This window comes from Chiloscyllium plagiosum, unplaced genomic scaffold (genome assembly GCF_037043375.1).
Source record: "Chiloscyllium plagiosum isolate Xiang-an unplaced genomic scaffold, Cpla_swu_hap1 HiC_scaffold_48, whole genome shotgun sequence".
Taxonomy (NCBI): domain Eukaryota; kingdom Metazoa; phylum Chordata; class Chondrichthyes; order Orectolobiformes; family Hemiscylliidae; genus Chiloscyllium; species Chiloscyllium plagiosum.
The window spans coordinates 50,770,815-50,794,273 of NW_028270186.1; the positions used below are offsets into that span (position 1 = coordinate 50,770,815).

The 23,459-nt window shown below is 46.2% G+C and overlaps 1 long non-coding RNA gene across 4 annotated transcripts in view; it reads left to right on the top strand.

Moving 5' to 3' along the window:
• The first annotated feature begins 295 nt into the window (after positions 1-295).
• The window catches only part of LOC122548094 (uncharacterized), a 28,630-nt gene continuing 5,466 nt past the window's right edge, over positions 296-23,459 (top strand). The window contains exons 1-4 of one of the 4 annotated variants that reach the window (XR_015754785.1): positions 296-334; positions 889-995; positions 3,129-3,197; positions 6,539-6,638. This is a non-coding gene — a long non-coding RNA (uncharacterized LOC122548094). Of the gene's footprint in view, positions 335-598; positions 718-888; positions 996-3,128; positions 3,198-6,538; positions 6,639-23,459 lie in introns of those variants that run through there. The other 3 variants (XR_015754784.1, XR_015754786.1, XR_015754783.1) reach the window with 3 other exon arrangements.

The window sequence follows — 23,459 nt, forward strand, 5'->3', positions numbered from 1 at the left end:
AAGGCAATTCCCTCCATGAATAAAGGAAATCTACTGCAGAGCTCACACAAAGGGAATTCTTCCCCACAGTAAACTCTCCCATCACATGACCCAACATATCAGCTAAAGCAGGACACACTGCGCATGCTCTAGTCAACAAAGGGATCCCGGGTGATTGATGTCAGCACCGGACCAATGAAAGGACGGTGGGCGGAGTTGGAGGACCTAGCGGGCAGTTGGTCCTCCAACCAATCAAAGTGAATGTAGGGCGGAGCTAAACTAAACCATGTGATCACGCGCGCGGCGCAGAGTCGCTGTAATGAATGCTCGGGAAGTTCTGGAGAGAAAGGATACGGTAAGGAAAGAAATAAACAGGGAAACGGGAGAAAAACTGTATTGCCATGAGCGGAGAGGTTTTACAAACAAATTGTGTATGTCGGAAAATACAAATTTGAACGTCCCAGTCCCGTGTTTGCAGTAAATGGGAAATGGCCTCAGCGCGGCTGCAGGCCTGAGTGAGCGCCACCATCTTTATTCGGGACAACGATTCACTGGAAACCTGCGGAGCCGCCATCTTTGCAGGGGGCAAGGTGCAGCCAGGCGCATGTGCAGCCTTTCTCTAGTATCGAGTCATTGGGCTCATAGCAGCCCACACTGCTCTGATTCACCTCTGGGCTCCCTCATGACCACTTTATCAATATCTAGCTTCCTCAGTCTCGAACCATGGGTGTATTTTTGGTCTGTTTATTGCTGTATTATTACTTTTATAGACCCTTTGTAAATGAGTTTTTGACTGAGGCCCAGCCCCTGACCATGTGCTGCTCTATTATCAGATTACTTTTTTATTTTTCATTCCCTGTAATCCATTTTGCACTCCCTGAAACATCAACTGTGTTTCTCCTTCCACAGATACCAGTGATTAATGCCAAAGCCCTGTTGCCTGTGGAGAGGGCGATGTTTGACTTTCTTGTACAGCTGCAGTCTGTGTGGTGAAGGTGCTCCCACAATGTGATTGGGTAAGAGATGTTTCAGATTATTCATTACAGCAACAGTAAAGATCTGAAGATAATGTCCAAATCAACAACAGTTTGTAGTTTTATTATCAAACTTATAATTTCATAAAAATACTATTGAGAACTTTAGATATAAGGCCAAAGATGGAGATATTAGGTCAGGTGACCAAAAGCATTGCCAAAAAGCAGGTTTTGAGGGATGTCTTAAAGGTAGAAAGTGGACCTGTGAGGTTTTATCTGCAAATTCCAGACCATGTTGCTTTAGTAACTGTAGAATCAGCCACATAGTTGAAGTAATGAATGACCAAATCGTTGGGAGTCTCAAAGAAAATGGGTTGAGACCTCGACAAAGAATGTGTGGTGCAGGGAGCTAGGGATGATTACAGCCAGGAATCAAATCAAGAATGAGAATTGTAAATTGTTGTTGCTTATGAATAGGAGCCTTTTGACTGATGAACATGTTTGGGGAGAAGTGAGCACGTGCGCGATAGACCTTTCGTTTTTTTTCTTGAGATTACAGGGTGGCCAGGAGTGTCTTTGGATAATTAAGTCTGGAAATAACACACGATGGATGAGAGTTTCAGTATATGAGCTGAGATGAGGGTAGAACCAGCTAGAATTAGTGATCTTGGAGTGGGATTGGGCTGTCACTCTCACCTCACCTCTGGGATTCAGCTGGTTGTCAGATTGTGAATGAGGGCAGTAACACAATCGGGAGCTGAGTGGCCCTGGTGGAGCTTAAAATGAGTGTCACTCAGCTGGCTGTTGCTGAGCAGCTGCTGCTTGATAGTCCTGTTGATGACACCTTCCATCACTTTACTGCTGATGGAGTGTGGACTGACAGAGGGAAATTGCCTGGGTTGGATTGCCCTGTGTTTTTGTGTTGAACATCCCTGGGCAATGTTCCACATTGTCGGTCGATGACAGTGCTGGAGCGGTACGTAGCTTGGTGAGTGGCAAGTTCTGGAGCACAAGCTATCAGTACAAACCCATGAGATTACAGATTGTGCTGGAGTACAGTTCTGCTGTTGTTATCCCACAGTGCCTGAGAGAGATCCAGTTTGAGTTTCTACATTTGTCCCATTTAGCACGGTGATTGTACCACTCAGCACAATGGAGGTTTTTCTCAACTTTAAGGTGAGGCTTTGTCTCCAAAAGGACTGTGGGATGGTCGCTCTTGCCGATACTGTCATGGACAGATGCATTTGCAACTGGCAGATTCATGCTGATAAGATCTAGTATGTTTTTCCCTATTGCTGGTTCCGTTACCGCCTGCTGCAAACCCAGTTGAGCAGCTATGTCCTTGAGGACCCGACCAGCTCAGTCAGTGGTCCTGCTGCTGAGCTACTCTTGGTAGAGGACATTGAAATCCTGTACCCAGAGTAGGCTTATCACCATTTTATTGCCTCAGTGCTTCCTCCAAGTGTTATTCAAAATGGAGGAGCACTGATTCATAAGCATTGGGAGCACGGTACGTGGTAATCAGCAGGAGCCATGAGACTTCCTGGTGTCCATGAGTACTCCCAGGGCAAATGGTTCCTGTGTGTACACTACTGTGCCAACACCTCTGCCTGGTCTGTCCTGCTGGTGGGACAGGACATAACCAGAGATTTCAGGAGAAATTGAAGACTACAGATACTGGAGATCAGAGTCGAAAGTGTGGTGCTCGAAAAGCATAGCAGGTCAGGCTGATGAAAGGCTTTGGCTCGAAACGTCAATTCTCCTGCTCCTTGGATGCTGCCTGACCTGTTGTGCTTTTCCATCATCACACTGTCTATCTAGGGATGGTGATGGTGGTGGCTGGCCATTATCTGTAAGGGGTTACTCTGTGAGTGTGACTATGTCAGGCTGTTCCTTGACGAGTCTGTGAGACAGCTCGCCACGTTTTGGCACAAAAAAACAGGTGTTAGTGAGCAGGATGTTGCAGAGTCGAGAGGGCTGATTCTGTGGTTGTATTTCCTAATGCCTTGTTAGATGACAAGTGCTCCATCCAGTTTCATTCCTGTGTTGAGACTTTGCAGTGATTAATACAGTGAGTAGCTTGTTGGGCGACTGTCAGGTTGTCAGGATTTTTTTCGCCATTGACAATGGTTCCATGGAGATTCCTAATTCCAGTTATTTTTCTCTTGAATTCAGATTCCACCATCTGCCGAGCTGGGATGCGAGCAAGGACTTCAGTTGTACATTTTAATATTCTGGATAAAAGTTAAATACATTCGGCTTGTTCACTCATTTTAAATATCACTAAGGGGAGAAAGTGAGGTCTGCAGACGCTGGAGATCAAAGCTGAAACTTTATTGCTGGAACAGCACAGCAGGTCAGGCAGCATCTAGGGAACAGGAGATTCGACGTTTCGGGCACAGGCCCTTCCTCGGGAATGAGCAGAGAGTGTTCAGCAGGCGAAGATAAAAGGTAGGGAGGAGGGACTTGGAGGAGGGGCTTTGGAAATGTGATAGGTGGAAAGAGGTCAAGGTGAGGGTGATAGGTCGGAGTAGGGTGGAGGCGGAGAGGTCAAGAAGAAGACTGCAGGTCAGGAAAGCGGTGCCGGGCTGGAGGGATTCGGCTGAGACAAGGTGGGGGGAGGGGGGATGAAGAAACTGGTGAAGTCCAAGTTCATCCCCTGTGGTTGGAGGGTTCCCAGTCGGAAGATAAGACGCTCCTCCTCCGACCGTCGCATTGTTGTGGTTTGGCGGTGGATGAGTCCAATGACCTGCATATCCTCGGTGGAGTGGGAGGGGGAGTTGAAATGCTGGTCCCAGGAGGACCAGTTCAAAATACGCACAACACAGATGGCCTCCTACTTCAAGGACCGCAATTTCCCCCCCGACGTGATCGACGATGCCCTCTACCGCATCTCCTCCACTTCCCGCTCCTCCGCCCTTGAGCCCCGCCCCTCCAACCGCCACCAGGACAGAACCCCACTGGTCCTCACCTACCACCCCACCAATCTCCATGTACAGCGCATCATCCGCCGTCACTTCCGCCACCTCCAAACGGACCCCACCACCAAGGATATATTTCCCTCCCCTCCTCTATCAGCTTTCCGTAGAGACCACTCCCTCCGCGACTCCCTTGTTAGATCCATACCCCCCACCAACCCAACCTCCACTCCCGGCACCTTCCCTTGCAACCGCAGGAGGTGCAACACTTGCGCCCACACCTCCCCCCTCACTTCTCTCCAAGGCCCCAAAGGAAACTTCCATATCCGCCACAGATTCACCTGCACCTCCACCCACATTATCGACTGCATCCGCTGCAGCCGGTGTGGCATCCTCTATATTGGGGAGACAGGCCGCCTACTTGCGGAGCGATTCAGAGAGCACCTCTGGGCCACCCGGACGAACCAACCCAATCACCCTGTAGCACAGCATTTCAACTCCGCCTCCCACTCCACCGAGGATATGCAGGTCATTGGACTCATCCACCGCCAAACCACAACAACGCGACGGTCGGAGGAGGAGCGTCTTATCTTCCGACTGGGAATCCTCCACCCACAGGGGATGAACTTGGACTTCACCAGTTTCTTCATCCCCCCTCCCCCCACCTTGTCTCAGCCGAATCCCTCCAGCCTGGCACTGCCTTCCTGACCTGCAGTCTTCTTCTTGACCTCTCCGCCTCCACCCTACTCCGACCTATCACCCTCACCTTGACCTCTTTCCACCTATCACATTTCCAACGCCCCTCCTCCAAGTCCCTCCTCCCTACCTTTTATCTTCGCCTGCTGAACACTCTCTGCTCATTCCTGAGGAAGGGCCTGTGCCCGAAACGTCGAATCTCCTGTTCTCTAGATGCTGCCTGACCTGCTGTGCTGTTCCAGCAATAAAGTTTCAGCTTAAATATCACTAACCCTGGTTTTGTTTCTTTGTAAAACACTGTCCATCATCCTGTCTCCTTCATCCTTCCCTCCAACGAAAAGAGCAAGGAGCACATTGAGTTTCTCTGTCACTAAGACTGAGACAATCCGATCAGCTGCCTCTGCTGCTTCCCTCCCTCCCACTAGCCCACCGAGACAAACTGCCTCACATGGTGTTCCTGATTTTTGTCCCAAACTTACACCTTTCTCCGGTGTCTTGTCAAGCATTATCAGAGCTCACCTTGATCTTTTACTAGTCTCGCTAAACGACAGACATTCCAATTCTGTTTCCTCCTCATCACTCCCCCTCGCCAATTCACAGGTATTGTTCCTTGTTCTGTCTGTCTGTCTTTTCTGGTTATGTTCTTCTCATCCATTCTGCAAAAAAAAAACTAACATTTGACCTCACCATCATTTGTAAATCCTGCTCCATCTCCACTCTCCCTTTCCTTTCTGAATTCTTGTATTTGGTGTCCCTCAAGGATCTATCCTTGGTCCGTCCTGTTTCTCACCTACGCACTGCCAGGAGGTGACATTGTCCAAAAGCACAGTGTGAGGTTTTACATGTACACTGACAATGCCCTGCTCTCCCTCCCCACCATCCCTTTCCATTGCTCCACTGTTACTCAGTTACCAAACTGCTTATCACGTTCCCACTACTCGATTGACTGCAATTCCCTCCAAAGAAACATTGTTACGGTTAAATCCATTACCCTCAGTTGCTATTACAAATTCATTTCCCTTATTGCTGAGCCCCTCCCTCTCACTGGGTGCAGTCTGATTTAGAACTAGACTTCACAACTTTGCTGTCATATCTGTAACCCTAAGGTGACCTTCTCATCAGACATCTACGCAATCTCAAACACCAGGAATTCCAAACTCTCAAATGTTGCTTGTCTCCACCTCACCCCAGCTCCATTGCTACTGAAACCCCTTACCCGTGTCGGTGTTACCTTAAACTTGATGAATTTGAAATGAACCCTTGATTTCGTGACTGACCCAGAATCTGCTAGCTTTCAGTGTTTCCTGCACAATTACCCCCGGTCCCTTTGTGGTGCAGCTTTCTACAGTTTCCGCCTTTTAAATAGCACTCTGTTCTTTTATTATCCCCTACAAAATGACCAACTTCCCATTTTCCCAAATTATACTCCATCTGGCAACTTGTTGCCCCCTTCTCCTGTGCATCTCTCTCTCTTCACAATCCTCTTAGAACTTTACAGTTATGCATTTTCCTGGAGTTCCCCTCCCCCCTTCTAAACATTTACTGGGAGCACTGGGTAGTGTGAAGCATGCAGAGTTGCTCTGTTTTTAGAGATACTCTATGGGAGGAGCTTGCTGCCCATTGGTCAGAGTGGAGGCAACGTGCCCATCGAGCTGCATGAGCCTTTAACTCCCCATGTCTTATTGATGAGGCACAGCGGCAGCACGGAAGGAAAAAAAAAAGAAGCAAATCCTGCTCTCCACATCTCACTGACTCTTGGAATATTCTGTCCCATGTGTCAAAGATCTGCCCTGTTCAATCACATGAAATTCCAAGGTGGAAACTCCTAGAAACCCACATAGATTTCAACCTGAACTGACTGCTGACCTCCACAAGGGGTAATGTGTCCAGTCATCCTGGGCCAGGAGGAGGGGATGGTGCGAGTTTCTAACCTGAACTGACAGTGATGTATTTTATAAACTTGTATTACAGGATACTACAGGTGGACATTCAGATGGTAATCTCAGTCATTGTAACACCTAACTCTGATTGAATTAGTCAATTCATCAGGACTTGGATATTTTCATTGTGTGTGAGTATTGTATTCCATCCAAATCCCATTTGCTGCATAAAAGTTCTCCTTTGAATCTTCCCAAACCTTTAATGTGTGTCCTGTAATCCTTGTATAATGAGCTGATGGTTATAAGCTTTATTATTATAACGTGTAACTTTTCTAAACCCCTCTGTCACAGCTCCTCTCAATTGCCTTTGCTACAAGGAGAACACCTCAGTTTCCCCAAACCCCTGATTCCCCAATGTTTGTCTGCTCTCTGTAAGGTACACATCAGGTTGTGTTGAAACATTCTCCACTTGCCTGCATCAGTGCACCCCCCAACACTATTAAAGAAAGTGAGCATCCTCCAGGACAAAGCACTGTGCCTGAGTGGTGTCCCCTCCACTACCTTCAGCATTCCCTCTCACTACCCCAGAGACACAGTGGCATCACTGTGTAAAAGGTAAAGGCAGCATTGTCCTACCGGACCATAGGGCTGCTCTCTCATTAGGGAGAAAACTGGAGCACCTGGAAGCAACCCATGCAGACACTGGGAGAATGTGCAAGTCCCACAGAGACAGTTGTCCAAAGCTGGAATTGAACCTGGGGTCCTGGCAGCAGTACTAATCACGGTGCCACCCTAAAATTGTAATTTGATTCACAACTACCACTTCCTCTGATATTTCATTCCACACATAAACCATTATCTGAACAAAAATAAAAAAAAATCCCGAACGCCTTTTTACAGCTGTTGTGCTGTCAACTTAAAAGGTATGTACCCAGTCTTGAATCGCGTCCCTTCCTGGAAAGGACACCTGCTGTTCACATTACTGATACCACCCCTCCATGATTTGAGAAACATCTAATAAGGTCACTCCTCAGCCTCCTGCGCGCCAGTGAAAGAAGTCGCAGCCTATCCAGTCTCTGATTATAATTCAAACTATCCATTCCCATCAACATCCTGGTAAATCTCTTCTGAATCCGCTCCAACTACATCATGTCCTCCCGATATCAGCATGACCAGAACTGGACACAGAATTCCAGAAAAGGCCTCCCCAACATCCAAAATAATGTCCCAACTCTTGTACGCAAAGGTCTGAGCAATGGAGGCAAGTGTGCTAGGCACCTTCTTAACCACCCTGTCTCCATGTGACACAGACGTGAAAGACCCTAACCACTTGGCCTTTTTGTGCCATATCACTACTCGAGGCCCTGTTTTTAATTAGTGTAAGTCTGCCCTTGTTTGTTTTATCAAGATGTAATATTTTGCATTTACTCCAATCCAGAAATTCCCCAAAACCCTGAGCATTAAAGACAGTCAGAGTATACTTAAGAGGGAAATCAGGAGGGCAAAAAGGGAACATGAGATAGCTTTGGCAAATAGGCTTATGAATAATCCCAAGGGTGTTTATAAATACATTAAGAACAAAAAGGTAACTCGAGAGAGAATAGGGCTCCTCAAAGATCAGTAAGGTAGCCTATGCGTGAAGCCGCAGGAGATGTGAGAGATACTAACTGAATCTTTTGCATTAGTGTTTACTGTGGAGAAGGACATGGGCAATATAGAATGTGGGGAAATAGATGTCGACATGTTGAATATGTCCACCTTACAGAGGAGGACATGCTGGGTGTCTTGTAACCCGTAAAGCTTGGTTAATCCCCAGCACCTGATCAGGTGAACCCTAGAACCCTGGGAAGCTGGGAATGTGATTGATGGGTCTCTTGTGGAGATATTTGTATCATCGATTATCACAGGTGATATGCCAAAAGACTAGAGGTTGGTTAACGTGGTGCCGCTATTTAACAAAGGTGGTAAGGACAAGCCAGGGAACTATCGACCGGTCAGCCTGACATTGATGCTGGGCAAGTTGTTGGAGGGAATCCTGAGGAACACGATGCGCGTGTATTCTGAAAAGCAAGGACTGATTAGTGATAGTCAGCATGACTATGTGCGTGGGAAATCATGTCTCACAAACTTGATTAAGTTATTTGAAGATGTATCAAAGAGGATTGATGAGGGCTGAGAGGTGGACATGATCTATGGAATTCAGTAAGGCGCTCGACAAGCTTCCCCATGGTAGACTGGTTAGCAAGGTTAGATCTCATGGAATGCAGGGAGAACAAGGCGTTTGGGTACAGATCTGGCTCAAATGTAGAAGGCACGGTGGTGGTGGAGGGTTGTTTTTTCAGATTGGAGGCATGTGACCAGTGGAGGCTCTCAAGGATCAGTGCTGGGTCCACCACTTTTCGTCGTTTATATATATGATTTAGATATGAGCATAGGAGGTATAGTTAGTAAGTTTGCAGATGACACCAAAATTGGAGGTATAGTGGACAGCAAAGAGGGTTGCCTCAGATTATAATAAGGAGGTTGTTCAGATGGGTGAGAAGTGGCAGATGGAGTTTAATTCAGATGAATGTGACGTGCTGCATTTTGGAAAAGCAAATCTTAACAGGACTGATACACTTAGTGGCAAATTCCTAGATAGTGTTGATGAACAAAGATATCTTGCAGTGCAGGTTCATATTTCCTTGAACGTAGAGTTGCAGGTAGATAGGATATTGAAGAAAGTGTTTGGAATACATTCCTTTATTGATCAGAGCATTGAGTATAGACGTTGGAAGGTCATGTACAGGACATTGGTTAGGCCACTTTTGGAATATTGTGTGCAAATATTCTCCGTCAATCGGAAGGATGTTGTGAAACTTGAAAGGGTTCAAAAAAGATTTACAAGGATATTGCCAGGGTTTGAGCTGCAGGAAGAGAGCAAAAAGGCTGTGGTTTTCTTTCCCAGGAGCATCAGAGACTGAGGAGTGACCTCCGTCGAGGTTTATAAAATCAGTAGTAGCATGGATAGGGTAAACAGACAAGGTCTTTTCCCTGAGTAGGAGAGTCCAGAAATAGAGAGCATAGGTTGAGGGTGGGAGGGGAAAGATATAAAAGGGAACTAAGGAGCAACATTTTCACTCAGAGAGTGGTGCGTGTATGGAATAAGCTTCCAGAAGAAGTGGTAGAGGCTGACAATGATAGCATTTTAAAGGCATTTGGATACCTGACATGAATAGGAAAGATTGAGAGGGGTATGGCTCAGGTGCTGGCAAGAGCGATAAGATTGGGTTCGGATATCTGGTCGACATGGATAAATTTGAGCGAAGGTTCTGTTTAGTGCTGTTCATCTGTGACTCACAGCTCTGTGGGTTTCGGTCTCTTCAAAGATAAATCTTAGTCTGTTTTATTTTAGTAAAGCTACAACATTCAGTAGGGTGATGGTTTATTTCTTTAATTACACATGATACTTTGATTAAGTTTTTTTAGTATAAAATATTGATACTAATTTATTCTAGAGTAGTGTTTTGTAAAGCTGTAAGACTGTGTGCGTTTTTCTGGGTCTGTGGACTGTTAAGGTGCAGAGATGGCCATTTGTGCAGTGATGTGCTCTTCCTGTTGGATGTAGGAGATTAAGGAAAGTTTCAGTGATCCTGATTGTCTGCAGGAAGTGAGGATGCAAATCCTGTAGGATTTCATGGATCAGATGGAGCGATGGTTAAAGGTAATGAAGAACTTACCGGAGCTGGGGGGTGTGATAGGTGGCAGTTTCAGAAAGGTAGGAAAACTGCCGATCCAGTCAGGTGGATGGGTTTCCTCTCGGAAAGGGAGGAGCGGAGGGCAAGTAGTGCAGGAGTCTCCTGTGGTTATTTCCATTTCAAACAAGTAAGCTGTTTTGGAAAGCATCGGGGGTCACAGACTCTCAGGGGACTATCGCATTGACAGCCAAGTTCCTAGTGTAATAGATCTAGTGTAATGTGAGGTATATCCAGTTCCACACGATCGATGGTGATAGGGTGCTTTCTCGTCTGCAGCACAGACTGCAGTTTCTGTCGCTAACAGTGAGACATCAGAATGGGCTGGTGCCTCCCTACTGCCTGGGTGAAGGATGGCTCTGAGGGTGCAGAGTATTCTGAAAGGGGAGAATGATCAGTGGGAGGTCGCTGTACATTGGTACTAATGACATAAGAGAGAAGGATGAAGTCCTGAAGAGAGAATATAGCAAAGTGTGGGCGGCACGGTGGCACAGTGGCACAGTGGTTAGCACTGCTGCCTCACAGCGCCTGAGATCTGGGTTCAATGCCGGGTGTGGAGTTTGCACATTCTCCCCGTGTCTGCGTGGGTTTCCTCCGGGTGCTCCAGTTTCCTCCCACAGTCCAAAGACGTGCAGGTCAGGTGAATTGGCCATGTTAAATTACACCGTAGTGTTAGGTAAGGGGTAAATGTAGGGGTATGGGTGGGCCGCGGGTCGGTGTGCATTTATTGGGCCGAAGGGCCTATTTCCACACTGTAATATAATCTAATCTCATCAAATTAGCCTGTAGGATAATAAGCAGGTCCTTGTCGCTAGTAATATCTGGATTATTCCCGGTACCACATGCTCGTGAGAATAGGACGAGCAGGGTACGGCAGGTGAATGGGTGGCGAAGGATCTGATACAGGGGAGAAGGATTCACATTTTTGGATCATTGGAATCACCTGAATTGGAAGGGTCTAATATCCAAGCAGGGAGATTTGCTAGTGCTACACGGGAGGCATTAAACCAGTGAGGGAGTGGGGGGTAAACCTAAAGAGGTAGTGAGAACGGAGGTAAGTCTGAGACTGGTACAGTTGAGAAGTTAGACAGGCAAGGCAGGCAAGGGCAAGGCACAGAATGAGGTAGGACTGACAAGGTAAAATAAGCAATAGGTGCAGGAATAGGCCATGCTGCCCTTTGAGTCAGCACCACCATTCATTATGATCATGGCTGATCATCCACAATCCGTATCCTGTTTCTGTCTTATTTCTGTAACACCTGATTCCATTATCTTGAACAGCTCTATCCATCTCTTTCTTGAAAGTATCCAGAGACTTGGCCTCCACTGCCTTCTGGATCAGAGCATTCCATGTGGCCACTACTCTCTGGGTGAAGACGTTTCTCCTCAACTCTGTTCTAAATGGCCTCTCCCTTAATTTTAAACTGTGTCCTCTGGTTCTGGAAGCATGCTTCCTGTCCCCAGAGTGTCCAACTCTTTAATAATCTTGGAGGTCTCAATCAGATCCCCTCTCATTCTCCTAAACTCAAGTGTATACAAGCTCAGTCGCTCCAATCTTTCAACATATGATCATTCCGCCATTCCGGGAATTGACCTCGTGAACCTACCCAACACTCCCTCAATAGCCACAATGCTCTTCCTCAAATGTGGAGACTAAAACTGCACACAATACTCCAGGTGCGGTCTTACCAGGGCCCTGTACAGCTGCAGAAGGACCTCTTTGCTCCTATACTCAATTCCTCTTGTTATGAGGGCCAGCATGCAGTGAGCTTTCTTCACTACCTGCTGTACCTGCATGCTTGCTTTCATTGACTGATGTACAAGAATACCTAGATCTCGTTGTACTTCCACTTTACCAAACTTGACTGCTTTTCGATAGTAATTTGCCTTCCTGTTCTTACCTCCAAAGTGGATAACCACACAGTTATTCACATTAAACTGCATTTGCTTTGCACCCGTCCACTCACCTAGCCTGTCCAAGTTAACCTGTATTCTCATAACATCCTCCTCACATTTTACCCTGCCATCAGCTTTGTGTCATCAGCAAATTTGCTAATTTTACTTTTAATATGTTCATTTATATTATTAATGTATATAGTAAACAGCACCAAACCTTGTGCTACCCCACTAGTCACTGCCTGCCATTCCGAAAGGAAGCGTTTATCACTACTGTTTGCTTGCTGTCAGCCAGCCAATTTTCAATCCAAGTCAGTATATTCCCCTTTGTAAATCCATGCTGACTCTGACGAATCCTATTACTGCTATCCAAATGAGCTGTAACTTAATCTTTTATAATTGACTACAGCATCTTTCTCACCACTGACATCAGGTTAACTGGTCTATAATTCCTTGTTTTCTCTCTCCCACCTTTCTTGATAAGTGAGACAACATTAAGGCGGCACAGTGGCACAGCAGTTAGCACTGCTGCCTCACAGCGCCAGAGACCCGGGTTCAAATCCCGCCTCAGGCAACTGATTGTGTGGAGTTTGCACATTCTCCCTGTATCTGCGTGGGTTTTCTCCGGATGCTCCGGTTTCCTCCCACAGTCACGTGAATTGGCCATGCTAAATTGCCCGTAGTGTTAGGTCTGAGTGGTTGCGCTTCGGCGGGTCTGTGTGGACTTGTTGGGCCGAAGGGCCTGTTTCCACACTGTAATGTAATCTAATCTCATCATTAGCCACTCTACATCACCTGATTCTGTGTCTCCCCATTCGCAAGGGACTGAACGTCATCCCTCACCAACAGGGCCATCTTACCCACTTTGCCCATCAGTCTGTCCTTTTGATAGCACTGCACTGCATTTATTTCAATGCAAGAGGTTTGACAGGGAAAGCAGATGAGTTTAAGATATGGTTTTGAACATGGGACTGGGAGAAAGTGGGTATTACAGAAACGTGGCTTAGGTTGGACAGGACAGGTAGCTTAATGTTCCAGGGAATAGATGTAAGAGGAAGGATAGAAAGGGGGAATAAGAGAGAAGGTGGAATAATGTTTTTGATTCGGGATAACACTATTGTTGTGCTTAGGGAGGATATTCATGAGAGTTCGCCCGGTGAACTTACTTGGGTGGAACTGGGAAATAGGAACAGGATGATCACCTTATTGAGGTTGTCTGTGTGGGTTTCGTCCGGGTGCTCTGATTTCCTCCTACAGTCCAAAGATGTGCACATTGGGTGGATAATCCAGGCTGAATTGCCCATATTGTTCACGGATGTGCAGTTTGGGGGGATTAGCCATGGGAAATTGCCTAGAGTGTCCAGGGGTGTGCAGGCTAGGAGGATTGGCCATGTGAAATGCAACGTTACAGGGGTAAGATAGGAGGCTCAGAGGGTCAGTCTGGATGTGATGGGCCGAATGGCCTGCTTCCACACTTGGGATTCTCTGACGATAATTCTACTAATTTTAAAATAGTTGTAGAAAATAATAGACCAGATCTAAAAGTTGGTGTTCGAAGTTGGACAAAGGTGAATTTTGACGGTACAAAGCGAGAACTTTCAATATTTCTTTGCAACCCCCAGGTAAAGGGACGGCTGGAAAGTGGGAACATAAGAACAGAAGGAATAGTAGCAGGAGTAGGCCATCTGGTCCCTCAAGCCTGCACTGCCATTCAATTAGGTCAGGGCTGAGCTTTTCATGTCCTCAGCTCCACTTTCCTGCTTCCTCACCATAACCCTTAATTCATTCCCTGTTGGCAAATCTACATTTTGCCTTAAAGGCATTCAAGTTTATAATGTTAACGGCTGCACTCAGCAGGGAAATCCACAGATTCATAACCCTTTAGCTGAAGAAGTTCCTCCTCAACTCTGTCCTAAATCAGATACCCCCTTATTTTGACGCTATGCTCTCTCGGCTGACCCCCTCCTGAAGTAAGGAGATCAAACCTGTACTTAGTACTCCAGGTGTGGCTTCACCATCACCCTGTACAGCTGCAGCATAACCATCCCTCTAGCAAGGAAGATCAATAGACCCTTCACCATCTCTTTTAGTCCTCTGGGATGCATTCCATCATGGCCAGGAGACCCATGTACTTTTGGGCTGTTATCTTTCACAACACTACCTCTTTATTGAGAATGACTCTTTCCATGTCCTCATCTGCGATTGCCTCCATAGGCCTGTGAAAATGAGACAACAAGAGAACATAGACAGTATGTTCCTGTTATTGCCAAGTTTGGTAGGTATAGAGAATGCTGTGTGTCTACAGAAATTGAGGGTCTGGTCAAAAAGATGAAGGAGGGATATGGCAGATACAGACAGATGGGTTTGAGTGAATCCCTCGGAGTTTCGGTGCAGTAGGAGTGTACTTGAGGGAAAACAGGAGGGCAAAAACGATACATGAGATAGCTTTGGGGGGAAAGAGGTTTAAGGACAATCCAAAGAGATTCTACAAAACACGAAGGACAAAAGAGTAACCAGGCAGAGAATATGGACCCTCAAAGATCAACCAGGCTGTTTGTGGAACCACAGAAGGTGGGAGAGATACTATCTGAGGATTTCATGTCAGCTTTTACTGAAAGAGGATATGGAAGCTAGAGACTTTGGAGAAATAAATAGTGATAACTTGACAACTGTCCATATTACAGAGGAGGTTGTACTGGGTGTCTGATACATAAAGCTAAGTAAATCTATGGCACCTGATCAGGTATATCCCAAATCTTTGTGGGAAGTTAGGGAAGTGATTGCCGGGCCCTCACTGAGATATTTCTATCACCGATAGCCACAGGTGAGGTGCTGCAAGACAGGCGCCATCATTTGAGAAAGATGATGAGGAAAGGCCAATACAATGGTGAGCCTGAGATTAGTGGCAGACAAGGTGTTGGAAGGAATTCTAAAGGACAGGTTTATATATAATTGGAAAGGCAAGAAGTGATTAGGGACAGTTAGCATAGCTTTGTACATAAATCACTAACTTGGACTTCAGAACGTCATTCAAAAAGGTTCCACATGACCGACTGGTCAGCAACTTAGACACCATGGGATGCAGAGAGAACCAGCTATTTGGATACAAATTGGCTGGAAGGTTGGAGACGGAAGGTAGTGCTCTTCGGATTGGAGGCCTATGATGAGCAATATGGTGTAAGGATCGGTGCTGGATCCACTGCTTTTCATCATTTATATCAGTGATTTCTATGTGAATATATGAGGTATAGTTAGTGGGTTTACAGTAGACATCAAAATTGGAGGTGCACTGGACAGCGAAGAAGGTTACCTCAGAGTATAATGGGACTTCAATCAAATGGGCTGAGGATTGTCAGATCAAGTTTATTTCAGATAAATGTGAGGTGCTCCATTTTGGAAAAGCAAATGAGGGCAGGAATTATACACTTAATGGGAAGGTCCTGGGGAATGTTGCTGAATAAAGACACCTTGGAGTGCAGGTTCATAGTTCCTTGAAAGTGGAATCATAGGCAGGGTAGTGAAGAAGGTGTTAGGTGTACTTGCCTTTACTGGTCAGTGCATTGAGTAGTGGAGTTGGGACGCCATTTTGCGGCTGCACAGCACATTGATTCAGCCACTTCTGGAATTCTGCTTTCAGTCCTGGTCTCTCTGCTATCGGAATGATATTGTGAAACTTGAAAGGGTTCAGAAAAGATCCGCAAAGATATTGCCAGAGTTGAGGGTTTGAACAATATATATAGAGGCTGAATAGGCTGGGTCTGTTTTCCCTGGAGCATCGGATACAATTGTGAGGGGCATGGATAGGGTGAAATCCCAGGGTCTTATTCCAGGATATGTGAGTCCAAAGCATGGGGGCACAGGCTTCACGTGTGAGGGAAAAGATTTAAAAGGGATGTAAGGAGTAATATTTCTAGCTGAACATGCTATGTTTATGGAATGAGCTGCCAGAGGAAGTGTGGAGGCTGGTACATTCACCCAATTATGCCTTTGAGATGTTGTATGTGATTAGCAAACTTTTAGAAGGATATAGGCCAAGTGCTGGCATATGGGATGAGATTAACTTAGGATATCTGGTCAGCATGGACAAGTTGGATCGAAGGGGTCTGTTTCTCTGCTGTACATCTTTATGGCACAACTAAAATTAAGATGGGCTTCACTTTTATGGAGAGTTAGCAGAAGATCAGATAATTCTCTTTGGAGCTGAGAAGGTTAGGCAGTGATTTTGACCAGGAGCAGATTTGTTTCCAGGATATTTAATTTACAGAGAGACAGGGAGAAATTATTAACGTCACAATTTTTAGTAACTACCTTCAGGTAACTGGCAAATAATGCAGTTTAAAAATGTGAAGATTATTTTACTTACTAAGTTCTGATCATCTGGAACGGTTTGACCAAGAGCTGGATGCACATTCAGTAGTTCTTGTCAAAACAAATTTGGAATTTATGTTTTTAAAGGAAGGATTTGGAGGGCTACAGACAAATGGGAGGTGAGTTTGGATAGACTGGCACCATCTCAGAGGGAGAGAGTACAGCCCCAATGGGCTGAATAGCCCCAAACCCCTGTGCTCTGTGTTACTGCCCCATTCATCGTGAATAATGAAGCTCATCCCAGGGCTGAGTCATAGAGACATACAGCATGGAATTAGATCCTTTGGTCGAACTGGTCCATACCGACCACATATCCCATCTTAATCTAGTCCCATTTGCCAACACTTGGCACATATCCCTCTACACCCTTCCTATTCACATACCCATCCAGATGCCAAATGGTGTAATTGTACAAGCCTCCACCATTTCCCTGAACAGAAGATTCCATACTTGCACCAATCTCGGTGTGAAAAAAGTTGCCTCTAGGGTCCCTTTTAATTTTTTTCCCTCTCACCTTAAACCCACACCCTCTCGTTCTAGACTCCCCAACCCCAGGGAAAAGACCTTGTCTATTTTTCCCATCCACACTCCTCAGGATTTTATAAAACTCTGAGGTCACCCCTCAGCATCCGATGCTTTTGGGAGGAGCCCACTCATGTCACAATGGGGCCTGGGTGATTGTCAGCAGCTTCAGACCAATAGGAGAATTGGCGTGATCCTCCAGCCAATGGGAGTGAATTGGGGTGGGTCCAGCAGGCCAACATGTGGCCATGAGCTGTGCAGGCGCAGTGTCACGGGGAGGGGGACCTAGTAAGTGTGAAGAGAGTGGGAGAGACTGCAAAGTCTGAGGAAGAAATGGAGCTATTGTGGACTGGGAGGGTTTATAAACGCACGGTTTTAGGCTGCTAGACCTGAATTAGAAATTCCTTGTAAATTAGAACCAAAAGAACTGCAGATGCTGTAAATCTCTCACAGTAACCAAAAGGTACTGGAAAAGCTCAGCAGGTCTGGCAGCATCTGTGAAGAGAAATCAGAGTTAATGTTTTGGATCCGCTGACCCTTCCTCAGAACTGATGTTACTGAAAAGAAATGTCAGTTTATATGCAGAAGGTAGGGGTTAAGGAGTAAATGATAGGTGCTGATAGAGTCCAAAGAGATTGGAGCAGTTGGACAAAGGAGTGGATAATGATTTGGCTGGTGGAGGGTGAACAGCTGTTAATGGGGACTGTTAGTGGCAAACCATAGGTAATGTGTAATGGTAGGCTATGTGATAACAAGGCCTGGTATGTGGGGTAAAAGGCTAGGGTGCAAGGACATTGGAGAGTTCAGAACCTAAAATTATTGAATTTGATACTGGGGCTAGAGGGGTGCAGGGTCCCCAAGTAGAAGATGAGTTGTTGTTCTTCCAGCTGGCGTTAACATGTGGCGCTGGAAAAGCACAGCAGGTCAGGCAGCATCTCAGGAGCAAGAGAATGGACATTTCGGGCATATTCCTTTAATCAGGAATACCGGGATTGGTGGGGTAGTGGGAGTAGTAAGAGGGCTGAGAGATAAATAGAGGGATATGTGTGGTTGGTGGGAAGGGAGCTAGGAAGGCAATTGGTAGATGTAGGTGGACGGTAATGGAGAGAGGGTGGAGTGGATAATTGGAAAGGAAGCTGGACAGGTGGGACAGTTCAAGACTGTGGTGTCGAGTTGGAGGGTTGGATCTGGGATAAGGCAAGGGAGGGGAGATGAGGAAACCTTGATTCTGTGGTTAAAGGGTCCCAATGTGGAAGATGAGGTTTTCTTCCTCCAGGCGTCGGGTGGCTGTGATTTGGTGGTGGAGGTGGCCCAGGACTTGCATGTCCTTGGTGGAGTGGGTGGGAAAGTTGAAGTGGTCGGCCACAGGATGGTGGGGTTTGTTGGTGCATGCATCGCAGAAATGTTCCCTGAAACATTCCGCAAGTTGGTGTCCTGACTCCCCAGTGGACAGGAGACCACATCGAAAGCAAAGGCCGTAATAGGTGAGGTGTTTGGATGTGCAGGAAAATTTCTGCTGGATTTGGAAAGTTCCTTTGGAGGTGAGGGAGGAGGTGTGGGCACAGGTTTTACACCTCTTGCATTGGCAAGTGTAGGGGCTGGGAGTGGGGTTGTTGGGGAGCATGGATCTGACTTGGAATTCACAGGGAATGGTCTCTGTGGAATGCTGAAAGGAATGGAGAGGGAAATAAAACTCTGGTGGGATCTGATTGTAGGTAGTGGAAATGGCGGAGGATGATGCATTGTACCTGGGTGGAAGGTGAGAACTGGGGGGGGGTTCTATACCTGCTGCAGTTGGAGAGGTGTGGTTCAATGGCAGAGGTGTGGCAAGTGGTGGAGATACACTGGAGAGTATTGTTGACCACATGGGAGGGGAAATTGCACTCCTTGAAATACGGGGTGTTTTAGTAGGTTTCTGGAGTGTTCTGCCAGCTTGCATCAATCTTCACTGGAACACTGCAGTAGGCATGAGACAGAGATGTTGGCCAGGCAACAGACTCGTGTGTTAAAGTGACACGCAACGGGAAGTTCAGGATCTGTTTTGCAGCAGAATATAGATCATCAGCTGCCATTTCCAGCACCTCCACTGAGATGCTGCCAGACACAGGTTCCTGTCCCCAACATTAAGAACTATGCACCCTCCCAGCCAGATTGTTATCCACTCCTTTGTCTTTCCAAATGTTACTGACTCTTTTGGGCTCCATCCCCACCTATTATTTTCTCTTTAAACCCTATCTCCAAAGATATGCAGGTTAGGTGCATTGGCCCAGCTAAATTTCCCGTAGTGTTCAGGGATGTATAGGTTAGGTGCATTTGTCAGGGGAAATGTAGAATAATAGGGTCAGGGAATGGGTTTGGTTGAGAAACTCTTCAGAGGGTGGGTGTGGACTTGTTGGGCCGAATGACCTGTTATCACACTGTAGTGATTCTAATTTTCCCAGCTGCCGTCAGTTCTGAGGAAGGGTCACTGGACCTAGAAAGACCCTTGGTGTGTGCAGGAGGAGGAAACGGGAAAGGGGAGTTGGATCCGGTTTAGACTGGGAGGGTTTAATTACACTTTGTACATGTAGTTAGGCCTGAATTAGAAACTCTTGGTCCCACGTTTACAGCAAATGGGAAAATGGCTGTGGCCCTCAGGTGGTGATATGTCCTGGGTTATGGCCACCATCTTTATTGGGGGCAAGGTACAGTGAGGCACATGGACATGTCCTCTTCCTGGGTGGGGGCGGGGTGATTGAAAGAGGAGCATTTACACATCAAACACATACCAAGAGAAATATTTGTCTTTACTGTTCAGCCTGCACTGACTGTGAGTTTTGTTTCGTCAATTCATTTTATAGGATATTAATTGAGAATAATTGAGACAGGGATCTCAAAAGCAATTTTCTATTCATAACAGGGTAACCAGGATCTGAATACCATTGACATTTAACTGTGGAAGGAGAAAGGTGTGTCTGTTCTGTCTGTGGGAAATTATCTGGTTTATATTTCAAGCAAAAAGCAGAAAGATGTTCAAATTTGTGGTTGGATCACCCTTGGGGTTTGTGTTCAATTCTGGGCCCTGCAGCTGTGGAAGGAGTTATTGGCCTGAGAGGGAGCACAGAGTTATCCAAATTACACCTCATCTCTTTGTAAGAACACTCAGATTTAGACCCAATCACCCACTTCATGATGTTAACCTGTAAACTCCTTATTTTCAATTCCTGCAAACTTCTCATTATAATTCCTTATGGACTCAAATTCCAGCACATTTCAGGTGGAACGTTCCAGGTTCTGACAACTGTCTGTTCATTCAGAAAATGCTGAAGTCCTTGTTGACTCTGGGATTACAAAGGGTTGAATTGAGAGATGAGATGCTGTTCCTGAGCTCCCATTGAGATGCATTGGAGGTTGGGGCAGTGGAGGTGGGAGTAGACAATGAAAATGATAGGGATGCACTGTGGGTGCTGATTGGCTCAATGAGAGTGTTTTGGAGTTGGTTGCAAACAGAGCGAGGTGAGACAGGGAGAATGTGAACTACAGCTTCAGTCTTAGTGCAGGCCATTCAGAAATTGACATGGTCCCAATGGGAACAGCCAAGTTGTAAGCGATACCTGCTGAGTTTTTTTTAAAAACAGTTTTTAAAGTATAAAATATCAGCTTAAGTAAACATCGGGACTTTTGATTATAATGGAAATGTTTGAAGAGAAGGAAGGTTACTAGCACATTTAAATTCTCCTAATGGGAGTAACTAACTGAAACGAGAGAGACATTGTGATCGGAGACCTCAGACCAGTGGTGTGCTCCTCTTGCACAATGTGGGAAATAAGGGACACTTCCTGTGTCCGTGACGGCAATGTGTGCAGGAAGACTGCCCGTCTGCAACTGCTGGGAAATTGCTTTTCAGACCTGGAGCTGAGAGTGGACTCACTGAGGAGCAATACTGAGAATGTTATGGAGAGCACGTTTAGTGAGTTCGTCAGACTGCAGGTGAGGGTTACACAGGCAGAAAGGGAATGGATGACCATCAGATCAAGTAAGAGGCTCAGGAAGGAAGTGCAGGACTCTCCACTGATCGCTCCGCTTCTCAAACAGATATTGTGCACCGCTTGGGATTTTATAATGGGGGTGGACTCTCATGGGAAATCAGCAACAGATGATGACATGACACCACAGATAGCTCCGCTGCACAGAACGGGAGGAAGGAGAATGGCAGAGCTGTAGTGACAGGGGATGCAGTAGTCAGGGTCAGTGACAGGCGCGTCTGTGGCCACAGACATGAATCCAGGACAGTGGAATTGAACTCAGGTCCATTTATTGATAAGTGCACAGACCAATAAAAGTCAGCGTCCCAAATGCAACCTTCAGCACTTGATCACCCTGAAACTCTACCTTCCAGGGACTGTAAACTTGTTCTGAGCCCTTCAGAGGGATTGAAAGGGATGCGGAGAAAACAGGAACAGGGTTGTGTTGTAGATCTACAAAATAACGGTCACCCTCCCATCTCCGTCTCCCCCCTCTGTCTCCCACCTCCCATCGTGCCTCCTCCCCACCGCAGGGAAAAGACCTTGTATATTTACCCTATCCATGCCCCTACTGATTTTATAAACCTCTATAAGGTCACCCATCAGCATCTGACGCGCCAGGGAAAACAATATATTTGTCTTCTCCCTGTAGCTCAAATCCTCCAAACCTGACAATGTGCTTGTAATACTATTCTGGCCACTTTCAACTTTCACAATATTGTTTTGATAGGAAGGAGATCAGAATTGCACGCAATATTCCAAGCGTTACCTAACCAATGTCCCTGTACAGCCGCAATATGACCTCCCAAATCCTACACTCAGTGCTCTGACCAATAAAGGAAAGCATACTAAACACATTCTTCACTATCCTATCTACCTGCGATTCTGCTTTCAAGGAGCTATTAACCTGCATTCCAAGGTCTCTTTGTTCAGCAGCACTCCCGAGGACCTTATCAGTAAGTGTATACATCCCGCTAATATTTGCTTTCCCAAAATGCAGCACCTCACATTTATCTAAATTAAACTCCATCTGCCAGTCCTCAGCACATTCAACCATCTGATCAAGATCCCGTTGTAATCTGAGGTAATCCTCTTCACTGTCCACTGCACCTCCAATTTTGGTGTCATCTTACTAACAATACTTCCTATATTCACATCCAAATCATTGATATAAATTATGAAAATTAGTGGATCCAGTACTGATACTTTGTGACACCCCACTGGTCACAGGTCTCCAATTTGAAAAGCAACCTTCCACCACCACGCTCTGTCTTCTATCTTTGAGCCAGTTTTGTATCCAAATGGCTAGTTATCTCTGTATTCTATGAGATCAACCTTGCTAACCAGTCTCCCATGGAGAACCTTGTCGAACGCCTTACTGAAGTCCATGTAGATCATTTCCACTGCTTTGCCCTCATGAATCCTCTTTGTTACTTCAAAAAAATTGACTCAAGTTCATGAGACGTGATTTCTCATACACAAAGCCGTTATTAATATCTAGGACTTAACTCTGTACATTGGGATCTGTGTCACCCAGTTATGAGTGTTAATATTCTGTATAAAGTTCACGTACACCAGGTTTGTGTTGGTGACTGTGTATTGAGTCATGTTAATATAACCGACACAGGTAAGTTCCATTTGAAAGGCAGTCCCTATATCCCGAACCCCGCTCCCATCTGCTCTGTTTCCATCGCCATCATAGACAGTAAGTGGGAGGAGCTCATGGAGTTCCCTTGTGAGAGAGATTGAGGAAATCTTCCCTTCTTTCCACTAGCCCACCAAGAATTGGTGGTAGTGTCCTTTCCTCTGAACCAGGAGGATCGGGCTCAGAGTTGAGTAACAGCATCTTTGAAAAGGCTGATTGGAAAACGTGCCCAAGCCACCAGGCCATATTGTCTTCCTGCTGTCCCTGCCTGAGCCTCCAAACAGAACCTTCCTGTAGTTTCTCTCCTGTCAGACTCTCCCATTTCTCAGTTTGTTCAGGGTCCCCTCCTGCTGCTGCACTGATCCTGTCCCTCACTGACCTGTCCATCCCCCAGTGTCCTCCACATTCATTCATTGTTTACAATCTCCAGCCCTGCCCCCTCCACCCTATTGGGCAGCAGCTGCTGTCAATCATCCAGCTTCGTGTGTGACCTGGAGCATGTGCTGTCGGAGGGGAGACCAGTGCACGGGCGCAGTTCTGGCCAATTGTTGGTGTATGTGCAAGGCTGGTCAGGACCAGGAGGGAGGCTATGCGTGTGTGGGATTAATCTGTCATTCGCAGTTTCCTTCCTCTGGGAACAGGACCCAGGGAAATGGCCCCTGCCCCTGATATCGTGACAAGTGGTCAGCTATCAGTGGGGGGAGCATTTTGCAGAAAGTTATCAGAACTCGTGTGAAGATTCAGGAATGTTATGGAGAGGAACACAGATGGTCCTGCAATTAAAGTTCTAATTTGGTTCATCTAGTTCAATCAGATATGACTTGGCCAGTGTGTGCAGGATGG